Here is a 17,221-nt window from a genome sequence, read left to right as displayed (position 1 = left end):
GTATTTAATGGTAAACCATGTTCTACGGGGGAAGGATATGGATTGATATATAAGGTAATGAATGATATGGATGATATAAAAAGCATGAATTGATCCAAATATTTTAATGCAAGTTTAGTGCATTAATTGACATCAAGTTGAAGTAATTTTAGGCAGGTGAAAAAAAGCAAAAAAAAAAAAAAAAAAACGTACTGGTTTAATAGCCAGAAATCATTCACATTGAACATAATTTGTACTACTTCGAGCAGCCTTAAGAACTTCGGCATCATTTTTAATTTTCTCAGAAGAGCGCTAGGAGAAGTCCAAAATGTTCGGCGAAATTAATTTTGATTTGTTACTTTAGATTGTGTGGGGGTGTGTTCACGTTGCTGTCAGATAGAGTGGGGGGGAGATAGATAGAAATATGGAGCCGAAAGGGAAAGCAACTCCAGTTTACAGTGGGGCATGCCCATTCCCCACCAGAAGGAAAAGAGGGGTGGCAGAAGTGGGAGGAGACAGAGAAACCGTCTCTTCCCCCCACCGGGAGAGGGAAAAATAGTAGCCAGACAAGGGTACTGGCCCAGATCGCCAATAGGGCGTGGATACAAAGAGGCTGCAGGCCGGGTGCCAAGGCAACAGCGTTGCGCCATCCGGGAACCCAGGAGGTCTAGCGAGGGTGTTTCCATCCAAGGTTTTGGTCTAGGTTTGGTAGTGATTTATGCAAGTCCTGGTTAGGTATTCACTCATGGGACACAAGTCTCCCCCATTGGTCGTTGTTTAATGGGTGTGTCCTCGTCAGTGGTGACTCCGTCCACAGATCGGCAAGTAGGAAATCCGGACAATCAGCCAGAATTTGGGTGTAGTTCCGATTACAGCCCATGCAGGTGATGTCATTCGTTGGGGGGTTCTCCCATGGGATTAATGTCCCGTCCATGGATCAATATTTAGAAGTGAGGTTTAGTCACAGCTGATTGGTACAGCTTTCTCTTGGTGCATCAGGTTGCTGTGGTTGTACTGAAATTACAGGTGGTCTCCGATGTTCATTCTTGCAGCATATGTTCTTTTGGGTTTCGTTAGGGTTTATTGCGCTTCTGTTCGCTCAGTTTGTAGGCTACCACTAAGTCCGTGGGGCTTCAGTTTCAGTATGTATGTAAGCTATTTTATTCTGGTTGTTCTGGGTTTGGTGGCATAGGTAGAGTGTCGTCTTGCAAATAAGCACTGTGCAAAGTTAGTGAGGGCATTTTAGGTTGCCTCGTCTTCTAGCATGTAGTGCTCTTGGTTTTTAGGGTTGAAGCGGACTCGTGTGATGAGGTGACCCCGAAGGTCTTCATACAACTCACATTCGTGCAGCAGGTTGTCCCAGGTTTCAAGGGAGCCACACGCACATGTCAGTCCAAGGAGGTTAAGCTTATAGCGGATGGCTCCATGTCCAGTGAGAAGATAGGTAACATGGAGACCAGGGCATAGCCATGACGGATAGTTTGAACCGATTTATGAGCTTGTGAGTCTTTAAGCTGAGTAACTGCTAAGATGCTCATACCAATTTTAAATACATTTCTGCATAGGAGACATCTCGCTTCATGAGGATCATTTGTTGAAGGTAGCTATTCGTATTTTTGCTCCCAGTTTTTGTTATAAGAACGAAGCCTCTGCTTTTTTGGGGGAAAATTCCATTTTTTATGGCTAAAAAATAAAATGTTTTCAAAATATGTTTGTATATAACATGAAATATGTAGGTGCCTATAACCGTATAAATGAAATAGATAAATGTTTATTTGTAAAGTTATAGGAAAAACAGGTTAAACAAAGCCATTGAACTCCATGTTATAAAAAGTGATCTTTCCGATGCCTATGATTTTATTAATTATCTACCAGTCACACGATTTTCGTGAAAATTAGCTGATGTAGATGTAGATTTAGTGGAAGGATGTAGATTTACTTGAGCGTGTACAGAGAAGGGCAACAAGATTGGTGAGGGGAATGTTTTCCCCTCACCAATCTTGAGGCTTAAGTTCTGCAAATTGCAGTCGCTGGAGACTAGGAACCTGCGCGGAGATCTGATTGAGGTGTATAAGGCCTTGAATGGGTTGAGCACGCTGAATTCTGATGGGATCCTTCCACTTGTTCAGATTACGAACCTAAGGGGACATATATTCAAATTAAGAAAAGACAGATGTAGCATAGGTGTGCCGTTGTGGAAGTTGATAGGTTGAATAAATTTAAGGAGGAACTGGACAGGCATTTCGAGGGAATGGTGTGATTTTTTTTTTTTTTGCTGATGCTGCATAAGCTCATACACTTGCTTTCTTGCATCACATGCCACTACTACGACTACATTGAAAATAATATTGAAATGTATATTGTTCTGTGATGCACACCCGATTCGAAAACAGAAAAACCAAGTGCAAACTACTCTGGTTAAAAAGGACATTGTTTTATTAGGAGACTCCATTGTCAGGGAAACGGGGTATATACTTTTTGTAATAAGGATAGGTGGAGTAGAACCAGGGTATGTCTGCCGGGAGCAACTATTATTGATGTCACCAACAGATTGTCAGATTTTAAGGGGGGTAAAGAGAATATTATTATTCATGTGGGGACTAATGACATTAAACGTACAAGATCTGACGATTTGTAGGGAACAGGACCATGCTGAGGAAATGCCGCGAGCTAGGCCACAATGTCTGCAATTCTGCCCAGACACGATAGGAGGGATTATATGTTAAAAGCCTTGTGGATTAACTCAAGACTTGAAGGACTCTGCAAGGCTTTAGGGGGGAAATTTCTATCAGCATGGCCCACACTTGTAGGTAGAAGGTATTTGTTTTGTAGAGACGGGATACACTTAAACAAAGGTGATGAAAAAGTTTTTGCCAGTATTATTGAGGATACCTTAAAGGTTCAGGGAAACTACTAGTTAGGGGGGATGTGGGTAATACTGACACGCGTTTATCTGATAATATTGGTCAAAGTAACTCTTGCACATACCTCAAGAGTTCTTATCTGTTACCCCAACTGGCCTCCGTAGCCGAGTGGGCAGGAGCGGGAGTGTAGTAGTGCACGCTCTTTGAGTAGACCGGGGTTCAAGCCCCTGACTGCTGAATACCGTCGATCTGCCAACCCGCACTGGACGAGCGTGGCAGATTATGGTCCATTTCCCTCAGCATGAATTGTTGAGGAGGCTTCCATCCTGCAGTGGGTTGATAACGGCTGCACTTTATTTATTTATTTTTACCCCAACTGGACATATTATCTAGATGTTCTGGGAGCAGAAACGTTTAAGTGAGCGGGTAGCTAATGCCATGGAAGAGAGCCTAAAAAACTTCAAGGGTTGTGTTAGGATTCTTAAATATACAAACAGTAAATCTTAATTGTTTATATAGTAATGTTACAAGTGTCGTCAATAAAATGAGCGAATTCGAACTGCTGGTTAAAACAAGTAACGCGGACATAATAGGGCTTACGGAGATGTGGTGCCACCCGGAAATTCGGGATGATGAGTTTCAGTACGGCTTGTATAATGTATTTAGGAAGGATATGGTAGATAGAAGGGGTGGTCGGGTATGCTTCTTATCAGAAGCAGCCTGAGTGCGACGATAGCTTTCCCGGATTCAGACGTTTCACATGCTAGTATAGAATCTGTATGTTGTGAGATAGTTGGAAACAAAGGTATAATGCGAGTAGGAGTAATCTACAGACCAGGTGATTGTGAAGATTATGACCTGCAAATCGAATGGGCAAGTAAGCGTCAATGTCTTATTATGGATGATTTCAATTTGCCTCTAATTGATTGGAGTAAATGGGAAGGAAACTCGACATGGGGAACAAAAGTTTTAAATCAATTAGATGACTGTTATTTGTATCAACATGTCAGGGAAAGTACTAGAGAAAAGAATATCCGAGACCTCATCATCACCCATGAATCAGATGACATAACAGGGCTGACAGTAGAGGAACCAGTAGCAGGAAGTGATCACGGAGTTCTACGGTGGATGATGATGAGAAAGGTAGCAGCAGTAAAAGGCAAAGGAATGGGTTTTAATTTCAGAAAAGGAAATTACGATGCCTTAAGGTACTACATGGCCTCTATTAACTGGGTAGATATCGCACAGAGAATGAATACATTTGAACTGTGGTATGCTTTTAAAACATTAATCACAGATGCCTTGAATGTGTATTTACCATTAAAAATACTCCAGGAGGAGGGTTCCAAGTTGGATGAATAGTGAAATTGCCACATTACTTGAGCAGAAAAAGGTGGCATGGAAAGGTTACAGAGCAATAAAAAGTACTGAAACCTATAACAGCTACAAGATGATCTGTAATAGAACCACTGAAAAGGTTCGACAGGCAAAGGCAGTTTATGAGAAATCACTAGCAAACAGAGCAAAGAGGGGGGTTAAGGAATTCTTCACATATATAAATGCCAAGAAGAGCAGGAGAAACCAGATCGGACCTTTACGTAAGGGAAAGGGGATAGTAATAAATACACCAGCTGCCGTTGCAGATGAACTCAACAGTTATATTGCATCGATATTTACAAATGAAAAACCTTTTGTGGCAATGGAAAATTGTGAGAGCGAAGTTGAAAAATATGTAATTAATGATATTGAAATTTCGCAAGATTATTTAAAGAAAAAACTTTCGAGCCTACAGGCCAGTAAGGCTCCTGGAGTTGATGGAATATACCCTATAATCTTAAGGGAGGCGGCAAGTGAGTGCATTGAGGCTAATTATGCGAGCATAACTAGATTCTGAGAGATTCACTTGGATTGGAAAAGTGCCAATATATCTCCCATACATAAGTGTGGCTCTAAGAATGAAGTGAAAAATTATCGACTTGTCAGTCTGACTTCAGTTGTAGAGAAAATCATGGAGGCAATGATCAAGGGTGGAATTCAGGTTCATTTGGATCGAATCAATTCTCAAGGATACCCAGCATGGTTTTCTAAAGGGAAAATCTGGGTCGCTATTTTGAAAGGGTAACTCACGAGCTGGATTTAGGGAATAATTTCGACATTGTTTATTTAGATTTCAGCAAAGCTTTTGACTCAGTCCCACATGAGCGGTTGCTTTATAAGCTGGAACAAGTTGGAATAACTGGGAAAATCCTTAGATGGATAGCAGAATGGCTTCAGGGCAGGAGGCAGAGGGTTGTGATAAATGGCTATTCCTCAGATTGGGTTGATGTAAGAAGTGGGGTTCCCCAGGGATCAGTATTAGGACCACTGTTGTTTTTAATTTTCATAAACTACATTGATGAAGGGCGTGATGTCTAAATTTGCAGATGTTAAAATGGGTAGAGTAGTTAATGATCACTGTCAAGCTGAGCTTCTTCAGAAAGACACCTGGGAAACAGTAATCCCAAAATAACTTATTCACTTGGTGGAGTTGAATTAAACCCAGTACTGGAGGAAAGGGACTTGGGTGTTACGATACGGTCAGACATGAAATTCTCTGAGCATTGTAAACAGATTGCAAGGAAGGCCCATGGTCTCCTATCGATGATCTATCGAACTTTTGCAAGCAGACATAGGGACGTGATAATCCCATTATATAAGGCTTTTGTTAGACCACACTTGGAATACTGTGTTCAAGTATGGAGACCGCACCTAAAGGAAGACATCGAGCTTCTTGAAAGGGTGCAAAGACGGGTAACTCGCCTGGTGAGATCGGAAAAATGGCGTCCTTATGAAGAAAGACTTCGAATATGTGGGTTGCAGAGTTTGGAAACTAGACACCTTAGAGGAGATTTGATTGAGGTGTTCAAAGCTCTGAGAGGCATCAGTAAAATGAATAAGGACGAAATTTTCAAGATTATAAATGATGCTAGAACTAGGGGACATAAATGCAAGTTAAGAGGGGAAATGTTTAGATTGGACTGCAGGAAGTTTTATTTTAGCCAGCGAGTTATAAATTACTGGAATAAGTTGCCTACATGGATGGTAGAGGCTGACATTTTGGGGAAATTCAAAGGTCATCTGGATAGTACCTTCGGGTGAGGGAAGCGCATAGGATGATAGGTTTAATTTCCTTTTTTTTTATTAATTATTATTTTTTTTTATCAGTTTTATTTGGTTGTTTTTTTTTTTTGTTTTTTTTTTGGCTGGTGCAGCATAAGCCATAGGCTTTCTTGCACCATGCGGCCATTACTGATACTAATATCAATACCAAAGAAAACAAAATTGTGGCGTATTTTTAAACTTGATAAAATTTGTCAGCCAATTTGACTTTGGTATGAAAAATGCATTGGAATCGCATATTAAACACCACACTAATTATTTATCTCCAGAAATTCAGAATGAATTTATTAATTTGTTAGCAACAAAAGTACGAATTAAAATAACTAAATGCAACAAGGCATAATATGTTAAGAGTAAGAGTTTTATATCTATATAATATTGGTGTGGATACATCATAGATAACTGTTAAGAAAAAACTATAGTAGTGTGGGAGGCATCATTTCCTCTGTATCTCATATTGTGCTCGATGATAGGCCAATAGCTCTGAAACTGTGCCGTTTCACTTTCACGAAACAACAGATGACCGCTTGTCAGGATAAAGGAAAACCTCTCTCTTCTAAATCTCTAACAGAGTTCTTACAATAGAAGGTTGACCAAAGCCTAATGTTTAATATACCTTGGTCTGTCCACTGGCTATGGCTACACAGAAAGTAGTTGACCAGCTCGACTTCATGGTATATGGGACAGGTAGACGAATAGATTTTACGGGTCCCACTGAGTTGCAGATGGTAATCTGTTTATCTTTTAATTCGAGTCTGACAACAGCACTATTGCTTGCTTGAAGGCCATGGGTGCAAACGGTGTGTACCCATGACCTTCAGTCGTAATGCAGTCGTTATATGGAAAATTTTCAACGAAGAAAATTTTCGTTTCCATAAAATAAAAAAATTCCGTAAAGAATAAAATTCTATTTAGCATATTCTAAAAAAAATCGGTAAAAAGAAAACATTTATCTCTAAATAGAAAAATTCGCTATAAAGAAGTTTGTTAAACAGAGGTCCGACTGTACTTATTATTATGATTTTACCATTTATCAAAAAAAGGCGCGTAGCCACGAATTTGCCAAGGGCGCCGAAACCTAGCTATGCCTCTGATAACAGATATAGCTTTGCTAATGCGGTTTGCAATACTTGAATGTTTCCTATACTTATCTTCATGAGTTGATTGTTCTTTAACTGTATAGTTGTTTTTATTTTAATTCTGCTGCAAGGTCACACTGCTTTTAATGTTGAATGTACTAACGTGTATCTGTTCTAACTTGCGCAGATGGGAAGTGTGTATGTTTCCTGATTGGTAATTAATTTTAAAATATCAATATACACTGTATTGAACTGTACAATGACGGTTTTTTTTTTTTTTAAAGAAATATGGTCAATGCCTTTGGCTAGAACTTTGTTCTCTCTACCAACAGCATCCCTCTCTACTGTGCAACTATTTGGGAAGTAGCCCCTGGTCTATCTTCCTGTGGTATGGACGAATACTCGGAATCATTCGTCCAGGTGATTGCTGATTCCAGGTAGCAAAACGTCCAGTATAACCCAAACATCACACCCTGCACTAACTTAACACAATTCACATATTAGGCCTTTTAGTGTTGTCTTTACAGAGAAACGATGCAAAATTGAGCTAACGTCACAGGAGCCATCGTAACCTAAAACATACTGAAAGTATAGTCTAGCCCATTGTCTTGTCAAGAGGAACAATGGCATTCTCCTTACTAGCAAGGGTTCTATAAATGATGGAAAGAATGTGCTTTCTTACCGACCTATTAACAATGCATGGAAAATTTCATGTCAGTCATTTTCATCTTGAATCGCTTTCAGGTCTTGTCCACCTCTTGTACATGGCTGCAAGTTTTTGTTCCCCAAAACTGATCAGAGTTTTTTGAAGCATCATGGCCTGCTACGAATTGTTACCCATCCTTCCTACCTTCGAATCATCTGAAACTTTGACAGCTGACCTTTGGCATCCCCGACAATATCATTTATTGAAATAGGAATTCCAACACCAAGCTCCGATGGATCCCACTTGTTACACTAGTCCACTCTGAAGCCTGACCATTTATGCCAATCTGCAAGTTTCCTTAAGCCAGCCCAATCCAGCATAGGACCGTACCAGTAACCCAGTTTGTTCTAGTTTATACAGCACCTTTCCAGGAGAGAAAGTATCAAAAGGCTTTAGAAATCGTGTAAAATGCAAAAATTGTTACCTATATCTGTTTAATCTCAATTCTATTGACCATCTTTGGGATGACGTGGAAAGGGCTATTCGCCACAGGCCTACACCTCCCTCGAATTTTCAGGAATTGTGTGACACACTCGTGTCTGCATGGTACTCCATTCCTGCACGTTTTCAGCATCTTGTTCAAAACATGCCTCGACGAATTCCCGTATATCATTGACAAGACACCATGAGTTACTCTTGCAGACTGTCTGCACTGCTCAGAAACCTACATATCTGCCTGCATAATTACCTCCAGGTCCTTTTCACTCTACCACTGTCAGTGCAGTACCACAGTTTATACGTTACTCTGGAATTACTGCTTCCCAAATGCAGTACTTTACATTTGTCAATGTTAAACTTCAGTTGCCACTTCTCATCCCATCTGCTCAACTTTTCTAGATCCTCTTGCAGCAGTGTACTGTCATTAGTGTCATTAACAACCATTACGACCTTCGTATCGTCTGCAAACTTGGACATTAAGTCTGATATACCATCATCAATATCATTAATGAATACAGAAAACAACAATGGACACAACACCGAACCCTGAGGGACTCCACAAATAACATTAGTCCACGAAGAGCAGTGTTCATTGATTACCACTCTGTCTTCTCCCGCTCAACCCTCCCTTTATCCATAGCAGCAATTTGTCTCCAATGCCACACTGCTCCAATTTGTGCAGCAGTCTTCCATGTGCTACAGTATCAAAAGCCTTTCTAAGATCCAAATATATGATATCAAAAAATTATTCTTTGCATCCGGTTCCTTTGTGACTACATCATAGTATCCAATCAAACTGGTTAGAGAAGACTTCCCTTTAACAAACCCATGCTGTGTCTGAGCTATTACTGAAGTCTTGCCTAGACGATCCTGCAGTGCTTCTTGAACCAGTGCCTCCATTAATTTTCCTGGAACAGAAGTTAAACTAACAGGTCTGTAATTACCTGTCTCCCCCCCCCTTTGTGGATCGCGGTCACAATTGCACATTTTCCATCCCTGGGTACCTCCTCTGAGTCCAAGGAAGCTCTCATAATTATGGCTAAGGTTTGCTTATTTCCATTGCTGTTTCATTTAATATAACTGCATATATTCCATCCACCCCAGGTGCCTATTTTAATTATTTTCAATTTCTCCTCCACTTTACTCTCAGTTATTACAAGATTATCTAGCTTACTGCCAGAGTTTAATACACCTCTAGCATTCCCTTCCTTGAATAACTCCTTGTGTGTGAATGTTGATGCAAATATTCATTTAGTTTATCTAACCTGAGCAGGATCATCAACAGTTGAACCATTGATATCAAGTAGACCAATCTGATTCATCCCCTTCCTTCTAGAGTTTACATAAGTAAAAAACTTTTTGCGGTTTTTTTTACATCCTTTGCCAAATATTTCTCGTAATCCGCCTTTGCCTGCCTAACCTCCTTTGTGACTTGGTTACAGACCAGCATATATCTATCATAGGCTTCTGTGTCACCTGTTAATTTATATGTATCCTATGCATTTTTCTTCTCTGCCACATGTCTAATTAGTTCGGCTGACATCCATTTAGGCCTAAATCTTGAAAAATATTTCTTAGTTGGTATGAAAAGCCTAGTAGCTTCCAAAATTATTTCTTTCAATGCTTCACATTTTAAACTTGCTTTTGGTAACATCATCAGTTGGTTCCACAGTATAGAATTTAAATACTGTCTCAGACCACCGTAGTCACCTTTACGAAAGCAAAAACCCTTCCCATTACCCGATGGTAGTTACCTCTGAGTAAATCCCACTTCAGCACACTGTGATCACTGCCACCTAGTGGTTACTTTATCTGCAGATTCTTAACACATGAATAATCACCACTGATAATCAGATCAAGAGTTTTGCTCCCTCTAGTTGCCTCCCGGACATGCTGCTGTAGAAAACAATCATCCAATAAATCCAGAAAAGCCTTGCTAGTGTGCGAGTGACCAACCCACAAATTCCAGCCAATCTCTAGGAAATTAAAATCCCCATTATAAGACACTCTGATTTACTGATCCACTATTTCTCTGCACAACTGCTCATTATAATCATCAGAGTCATTAGGCCTATAGCACACTCCTACTCGCAACTTTGATCTCCCAATGCTTATGTCACACCAGACTCAACACTGCATTGTCCACCAATATCAATTGGATGCACTTCCTTAGATTTTATGTTTCTTAACTAACAGCATAACTCCTCCTCCCTACCTGTCCTGTCTATCCTTTTTGTACACATCGTACTCCCCAAATTCCAATTCTGCACTGCTTATGTCTGTGTGACACCACGTCTCTGATATCCCAACAATATCTGCCTTTGATGTCTTGACTAGCAGCACTTCAAGCTCATCAAATTTATTAACTATACGCCTAGCATTGGAATACATGTAAGTATACATGCACCTGTTTCTACTCGTACCCTAACACAACCCATGTATTTACTTGTTCCACTATGACTCCCAGCAGTCCTGGAAATCCCCATTGTCTTGCTTTCCAGGCTGCTGCTCAATTGCATTTCAATAGAAGCAGTGCAAAAATCTCTTTCACCTCTGCCAGCGGCTACTGTTATTCTATTAATCTGAGTATTTTCCCCCCACAAGCTAGCAGTTTTTCGACCCACCTAACTCTGCCTCGATAGCATCAGCAAATATTCTTGCACCCTTTCTATTTAAGTGTATCCCATCCGTGTAGAACTCTTACTACCGTAACTGCTGCCACAGAACAAGGCATGGACTCTATAAGGCCTCTGAACAGTGCAATCATTAATAACAAAAATCAAATCTTATACATTTATTTGTTCTCCCGTAATATGGTATCAAAAATCAACGTTGTTAGCAAATCTATGCAAAATTTAAACACGTCAGTACCAACAATCATAAAATGTTAAACTAAGTGAGTATTTTATAAGAATCTAGAACAGATGCTGGTTTTCAAAATATGTTAAATGAAGCAACAGCTATTGCAAATGAAATAGAACGTGAAACTAGATTTACAAAAGTCTCAATTATATTACCACGAAAAAAGAAAATGTTTCTTTATGAAAGTAATTATGAAACTATAAATTCGCCTGAAGCTACCTAAAAAATAAATTTTTATTTTGTCATACTAGATATTACAAATAGAAGAGAGATTCAAACAACTGAAGGTTCATAATAAGAGTTTAAATTTTTTATCGGACCTTTATTATTTTCCATTTCTAAATGAAGAAACAAAAATTAAACATTGTATGGACTTAGAAATTAATTTGTCAGATCCTTTTTAAAAGAAACTGATGTCAATGCTGTTGACTTGTGTGAAGAAATAGAAAATTTGTCAATTTTTATCCAGCCAAGCATATGATGTATTACAGTATATTTTCTCAAATGATCTTGCTGTTTCCCAATGGAAATATTGCAATACAAATATTTCTCATCCTTCCTGTTACCATAGCACATGGAGTGTGCTTTTCTGAATTAAAAATGGTAAAGAACTATTTAGGGTCGACAATGATGCAACAAAAGTTAACAAATTTGAGTCTCTTTAGTATTTAAAGAGCATAAGAAAGGAGATAAATTGGAAATTATAGACCAATTAGCTTGTTATCCCACATCTACAAGTTGTTCACAAGGGTCATTACTAACAGATTAGAAAGAATACTTGATGAGAATCAACCAAAAGAGCAAGATGGCTTTAGGACAGGATTCTCAACTATGGATCACCTTCACGTAATATCACAGCTAATGGAGAAAGCAAATGAATATAAAACACCATTATGCCTGGCATTTGTGGACTATGAAAAGCATTTGACTCCATACAGCATAAGGCAATGTTTCGGGCACTGGAAAGACAAGGCATAGATACCCCACATATTATGATTTTGAAGAAAATATATGAGAGTGCTACCTCCTTTATTAGACTAGACAAAGACAGTAGGAAATTTAAAATCGAGAAAGGAGTTCGACAAGCAGACAATATCTCCGAAGCTGTTTACTGCTGCCCTTGAGGAAGCTTTCAGAAGATTAGACTGGTCGCAGAAAGGAGTCAATGTGAACGGAGAGTACCTAAACCAGATGACATTGTGGTCATAAGCCACAATCCCAAAGAATTAGAGGAAAATCTTAATCAGTTATGCAGAGTTAGTAAGCATTTTGGACTAAAGATGAATATGGCTAAAACAAAAGTAACAATGAACAAGTATGCCACAGAAAGGGAAATAATGATTGAAGGAGCAGTAATTAAAAAGGTGGAATCATATACTTATCTTGGACAAGTTATTAGCTGTAATAATGATAAATGGCTGGAAGTCAAGAAAAGAAGCTTGGGGGGGGAGACAAAGACCAATAGATTGACAGTAGCCACTGGCAGAGGTGAAAGAGATTCTTGCACTGCTTCTATTAGAATGAGCAGAAGCCTGAAAAACAAGATGCATGGTATTTCAGAGACTGCTGGGAGCCATTGCGGTACAAATAAACACATGGGTTGTGTTAGGGTAGCTAAGAATAGAAACAGGTGCAGGTATACTTGCGTGTACACCAATGCTAGGAGTTTAGTAAATAAATTTGATGAATTTGAGGTATTGCTCAAAACATCAAAGGCAGATATTGTTGGGATATCAGAGACGTGGTGTCACACAGATATAAGGGATGCAGAACTGCAATTTGGGGAGTACAACGTCTACAGAAAGGATAGACAGGATAGGAAGGGGGGAGGGGTTATGCTATTAGTTAAGAAACACATAAAAACCAAGGAAGTGAAGCCAGTCGACATCGCTGGACAGTGCAGTGTTGAGTCAGTTTGGTGTGACATAAGCATTGGGAGATCAAAATTGAGAGTAGGAGTGTGCTATAGGCCTAATGACTCTGATGAGTATAATAAGGAACTGTACAGGGAAATAGAGTGGGCCAGTAAATCAGAGAGTCTTATAATGGGAGATTTTAATTTCCCAGATATTGACTGGAATTTGGGGGCTGGTTACTCACACACTAGCAGGGCTTTTGTGGATTTATTGGATGATTGTTTTCTACATCAGCATGTTCAGGAGGCAACAAGAGGGAGTAATTCTCTTGATCTGATTATCAGCAGTGATTCTTCATGCATTAAGAATCTGCAGATAAATGAACCACTAGGTGGCAGTGATCACAGTGTGCTGAAGTGGGATTTACTGAAAGAGGTAACTACCATTAGGGGTAAAGGAAGGGTTATTGCTTCCGTAAAGGCGACTACGATGGACTGAGACAGTATTTAAATTCTATACAGTGGGACCAACTGATGATGTTACCAACAGCAAATTCAAAATGGGAAGCATTCAAAGAACGTATCTTGGAAGCTACTAGGCTTTACATACCAACTAAGAAATATTGTTCAAGGTTTAGGCCAAAATGGATGTCAGATGAACTAATGAGGCATATCGCAGAGAAGAAAAATGCATGGGATACTTACAAATTAACACATGACACAGAAGCCTATGATAGATACAAGTTGATATGCAACCAAGTTACAAAGGAAGTTAGGCAGGCGAAGGCAGATTACGAGAAATCCTTGGCAAGGGATGCAAAGAAAAACAGCAAAGAGTTCTTTACTTATGTAAACTCTAGAAGGAAGGGGATGAATCAGATTGGTCCACTTGATATTGATGGGTCAACTGTTGATGATCCTGCTCAGGTAGCTAACAAACTAAATGAATATTTTGCATCGACATTCACACATGAGGAGTTATTCAGCAAGGGGAATGCCAGAGGTGTATTCAACTCTAGCAGTAAGCTACAGAATCTTGAAATAACTGGGAGTAAAGTGGAGGAGAAACTGTTGAAGATAAACACAAGAAAGGCACCTGGGGTGGATGGGATCTATCCAGTTATATTAAAGGAGGCAGCAAAGGAAGTAAGCCAACCCTTAGCCATAATTATGAGAGCTTCCTTGGACTCAGGGGAGGTACCCATAGACTGGAAATGTGCAAATGTGACCCCAATTCACAAAGGAGGATCAAAGGCTGACACAAGTAACTATAGACCTGTGAGCTTAACTTCTGTTCCAGGAAATTTAATGGAGGCACTGGTTAAAGAAGCACTGCAGGATCATTTAGACAAGACTTCAGTTATAGCTCAGACACAGCATGGTTTTGTTAAGGGGAAGTCTTGCCTGACCAACTTGATTGGATACTATGATGCAGTCACAAAAGAACTGGATGCAGGGAATAACTTTGATATTATATACTTGGATCTTAGAAAGGCTTTTGATACTGTTGCACATGGAAGACTGCTACACAAATTGGAGCAGTGTGACATTGGAGGCAAATTGCTGCTATGGATAAAGGGGTGGTTGAGGGGGAGAAGACAGAGAGTGGTAATCAATGGACACTGCTCATCGTGGACTAATGTTATTAGTGGAGTCCCTCAGGGCTCAGTGTTGGGTCCATTATTGTTTTCTGTATTTATAAATGATATTGATGATGGTATATCAAGCCTAATGTCCAAGTTTGCAGATGATACAAAGGTTGGCAGGGTTGTCAAGGACACTACTGACACTATGCTGCTGCAACAGGATCTGGAAAGGTTGAGCAGATGGGCTGAGAGGTGGCAAATGAAGTTTAACATTGACAAATGTAAAGTACTACACATGGGAAACAGCAACCCCAGAGCAACGTATCAACTCTGTGGTACTACACTGACAGATAAAGTGTATTTGTAAGTTATTAGCGGCTTCCAGGGTTCCCCCTATATCCGCCGTTTGTTAGGCTTTTTGCCAAGTTGCCGGCTCAGAAAAGAACTTAAAAGAGCATCAAAATTTCACGTATATATTTAACACAAAAAAAAAAAAAAAAAAAAAAAAAAATTTTCTTCAAATTTTTTTAAGTTTTTGAATTTTGAGAAGAAAAAAAAAAAAAAAAAATGCATCTGATAGATGAAATATGTAATTAGGTGTGCATTAGTGTTGTGTTTGCGTTGTATGTTAGCCGGCACCTGGCATTTAGCAGTAGGGGGCTGTGGCAGGTTTGTGTCACAGCCCCTCACTCCCATCCCTAGCCACATGGAGGCAGCCAGGATCTACTTTATCTTAAGAGGACACGGACTGATCCAGTCCTGTGGTTAAGTTTTTGGACGTCTGATGTCCCATCAAGTTAATCCTGTGTGGCCGGGTAATGCATCAGGGAAGGTCCCCTCAGAATTACCAGGGCACACTTTTTGGTTTTATTTCCCCTTAGATATGAAATAAAATAAAATAAAATAAAATAAATAAAACAATTAAAATAAAATAAAGTAAAATAAAATAAATAAAACAATTAAAATAAAGTAAAGTAAAATAAAATAAGATAATTAAAATAAATAAAATAAAGTAAAATATATTAAAATAAAATAAATAAAATAAAGTAAAATATATTAAAATAAAATAAATAAAATAAAATAAATTAAACTATAATAATATAAGGACTATCATTTACTTTTCGATATCCCTATACCCCATCTCTCACAGGGCTCAGTCCTGGCCAAGAGTGGGAGGGATGTACTATTCCATCTCTTGCAGGGCTCAATCCTGACCAAGAGTGGGAATGATGTGATCAGTTCATATTGGTACGCAATCTGGCATGGTAGTGTTCATTTCTTCTTGTCTTTCTTTTTCCCCTCTCTTCCACTTTCCTTCTTCTTCTTTCTTCCCTTCTTCCCTCTCTTTTCTTTCCTCCTGGATATGTCCTTGTGTGTACCTTTTCCTATGCAGTCTTAAGCATGGGCACTGGGTATGTTGTTCAGTGTTATGCCCCTTGGTATTAGTCTTTTCTTTCCCTTTTCCTCTTGTTCTTCTTCTTTCCCTTTCCCTCCTTTCCCCTTCTTCCTTCTCTTCCCTTCTTCCTCTTTTCTCCTTCTCTTCCCCTTCCCTTCTTCTTTGTTGTTGTTCATGTCTCAATCTTTGCTTGCTGTCCATGTCATCCTATTGTGACCTGGGAATTTCACCCCATTACCTCTGCTCACTTGATGTGCCTTTGGCTTTGGCAATGTTAGGGTTAACTGGCCTTATTGTGCCTGGTACTGTTGATGTGAGGTACAAAGTTTTTGGCCCTTGGTGTAATTTGTGATGTCAGTGTTGCAGTCCACCTGCTTTGTTCTCATTGGCACTTAACTGCTTGCAGGGTGAGATGTCTGAGGCATGGGCACTGGGAATGTGATTCAGTGACCTGCCCCTTGATTTTATTCTGTCTCTCTTGTTCCCCTTTTCCTTCTACTCTCTTTCCTTCCCTTTCCTCCCTTCTTGTTGTCTTCTATGCCTCAATCATTCCTTCTTGTTCTTGCAGTGCTACTGTGATCTGGGACAAATATTCACTACTTCCTATACCTACCAGATGAGCCTTGGGCCCAGGCACTGGCAGGGTTAACTGGTCTTAGTGAGCTTGGCACTAATAGTTTGTGGTTCATACTGTGATCTAGGACACTTATTCACTACTACCATGATCTAGGACAATTATTCACTGCTACCTATACCTACCAGATGTGCCCTAGGCCCAGGCACTGACAGGGTTAACTGGTCTGAGTGAGCCTGGTACTGATAATTTGTGGTACATATAAGGTTTATGACCGTTGTTGAGGTTCCCTAGGAAGGTACTATTGTAGTCAACATGTATTTTCTTAATGGTGCTAAACTACTTGTGTGGTAAGTGCACAGTGTTGTCTGAAACATGGGCACTGAGGATGTAGTTCAGTACCATGCCCTTGAATTTATTTTTGTTGATTTCCATGTTGCAATCAATACTTCTTGTTATTGTCATATTTCTGTGGCATAGGGTATACTCTCCATTTCCCTTACTCACTTGTTGTGTCTTAGACTTTTGCCATGTTGGGGTTGACTGGTCTTTTGTTCCTGGTACTGTTTATTATGGTACATGTACAGTTTATGTCCATTGTTATGACTATCTGAAATGACAGTGCTGCAGTCAGCATGTATTCCTTTTTATTGTGGTATTTTTAGCATGGGTACTGAGAATATATATCAGTCCCTTTCCGTAGGTTAGTCTCCATCCATGCTG

This window comes from Mastigoproctus giganteus, chromosome 5, assembly GCF_048544385.1.
Source record: "Mastigoproctus giganteus isolate SK-2022 chromosome 5, ASM4854438v1, whole genome shotgun sequence".
In the NCBI taxonomy this organism is placed as follows: Eukaryota; Metazoa; Arthropoda; class Arachnida; order Uropygi; family Thelyphonidae; genus Mastigoproctus; species Mastigoproctus giganteus.
This window is presented reverse-complemented; position numbering follows the sequence as displayed.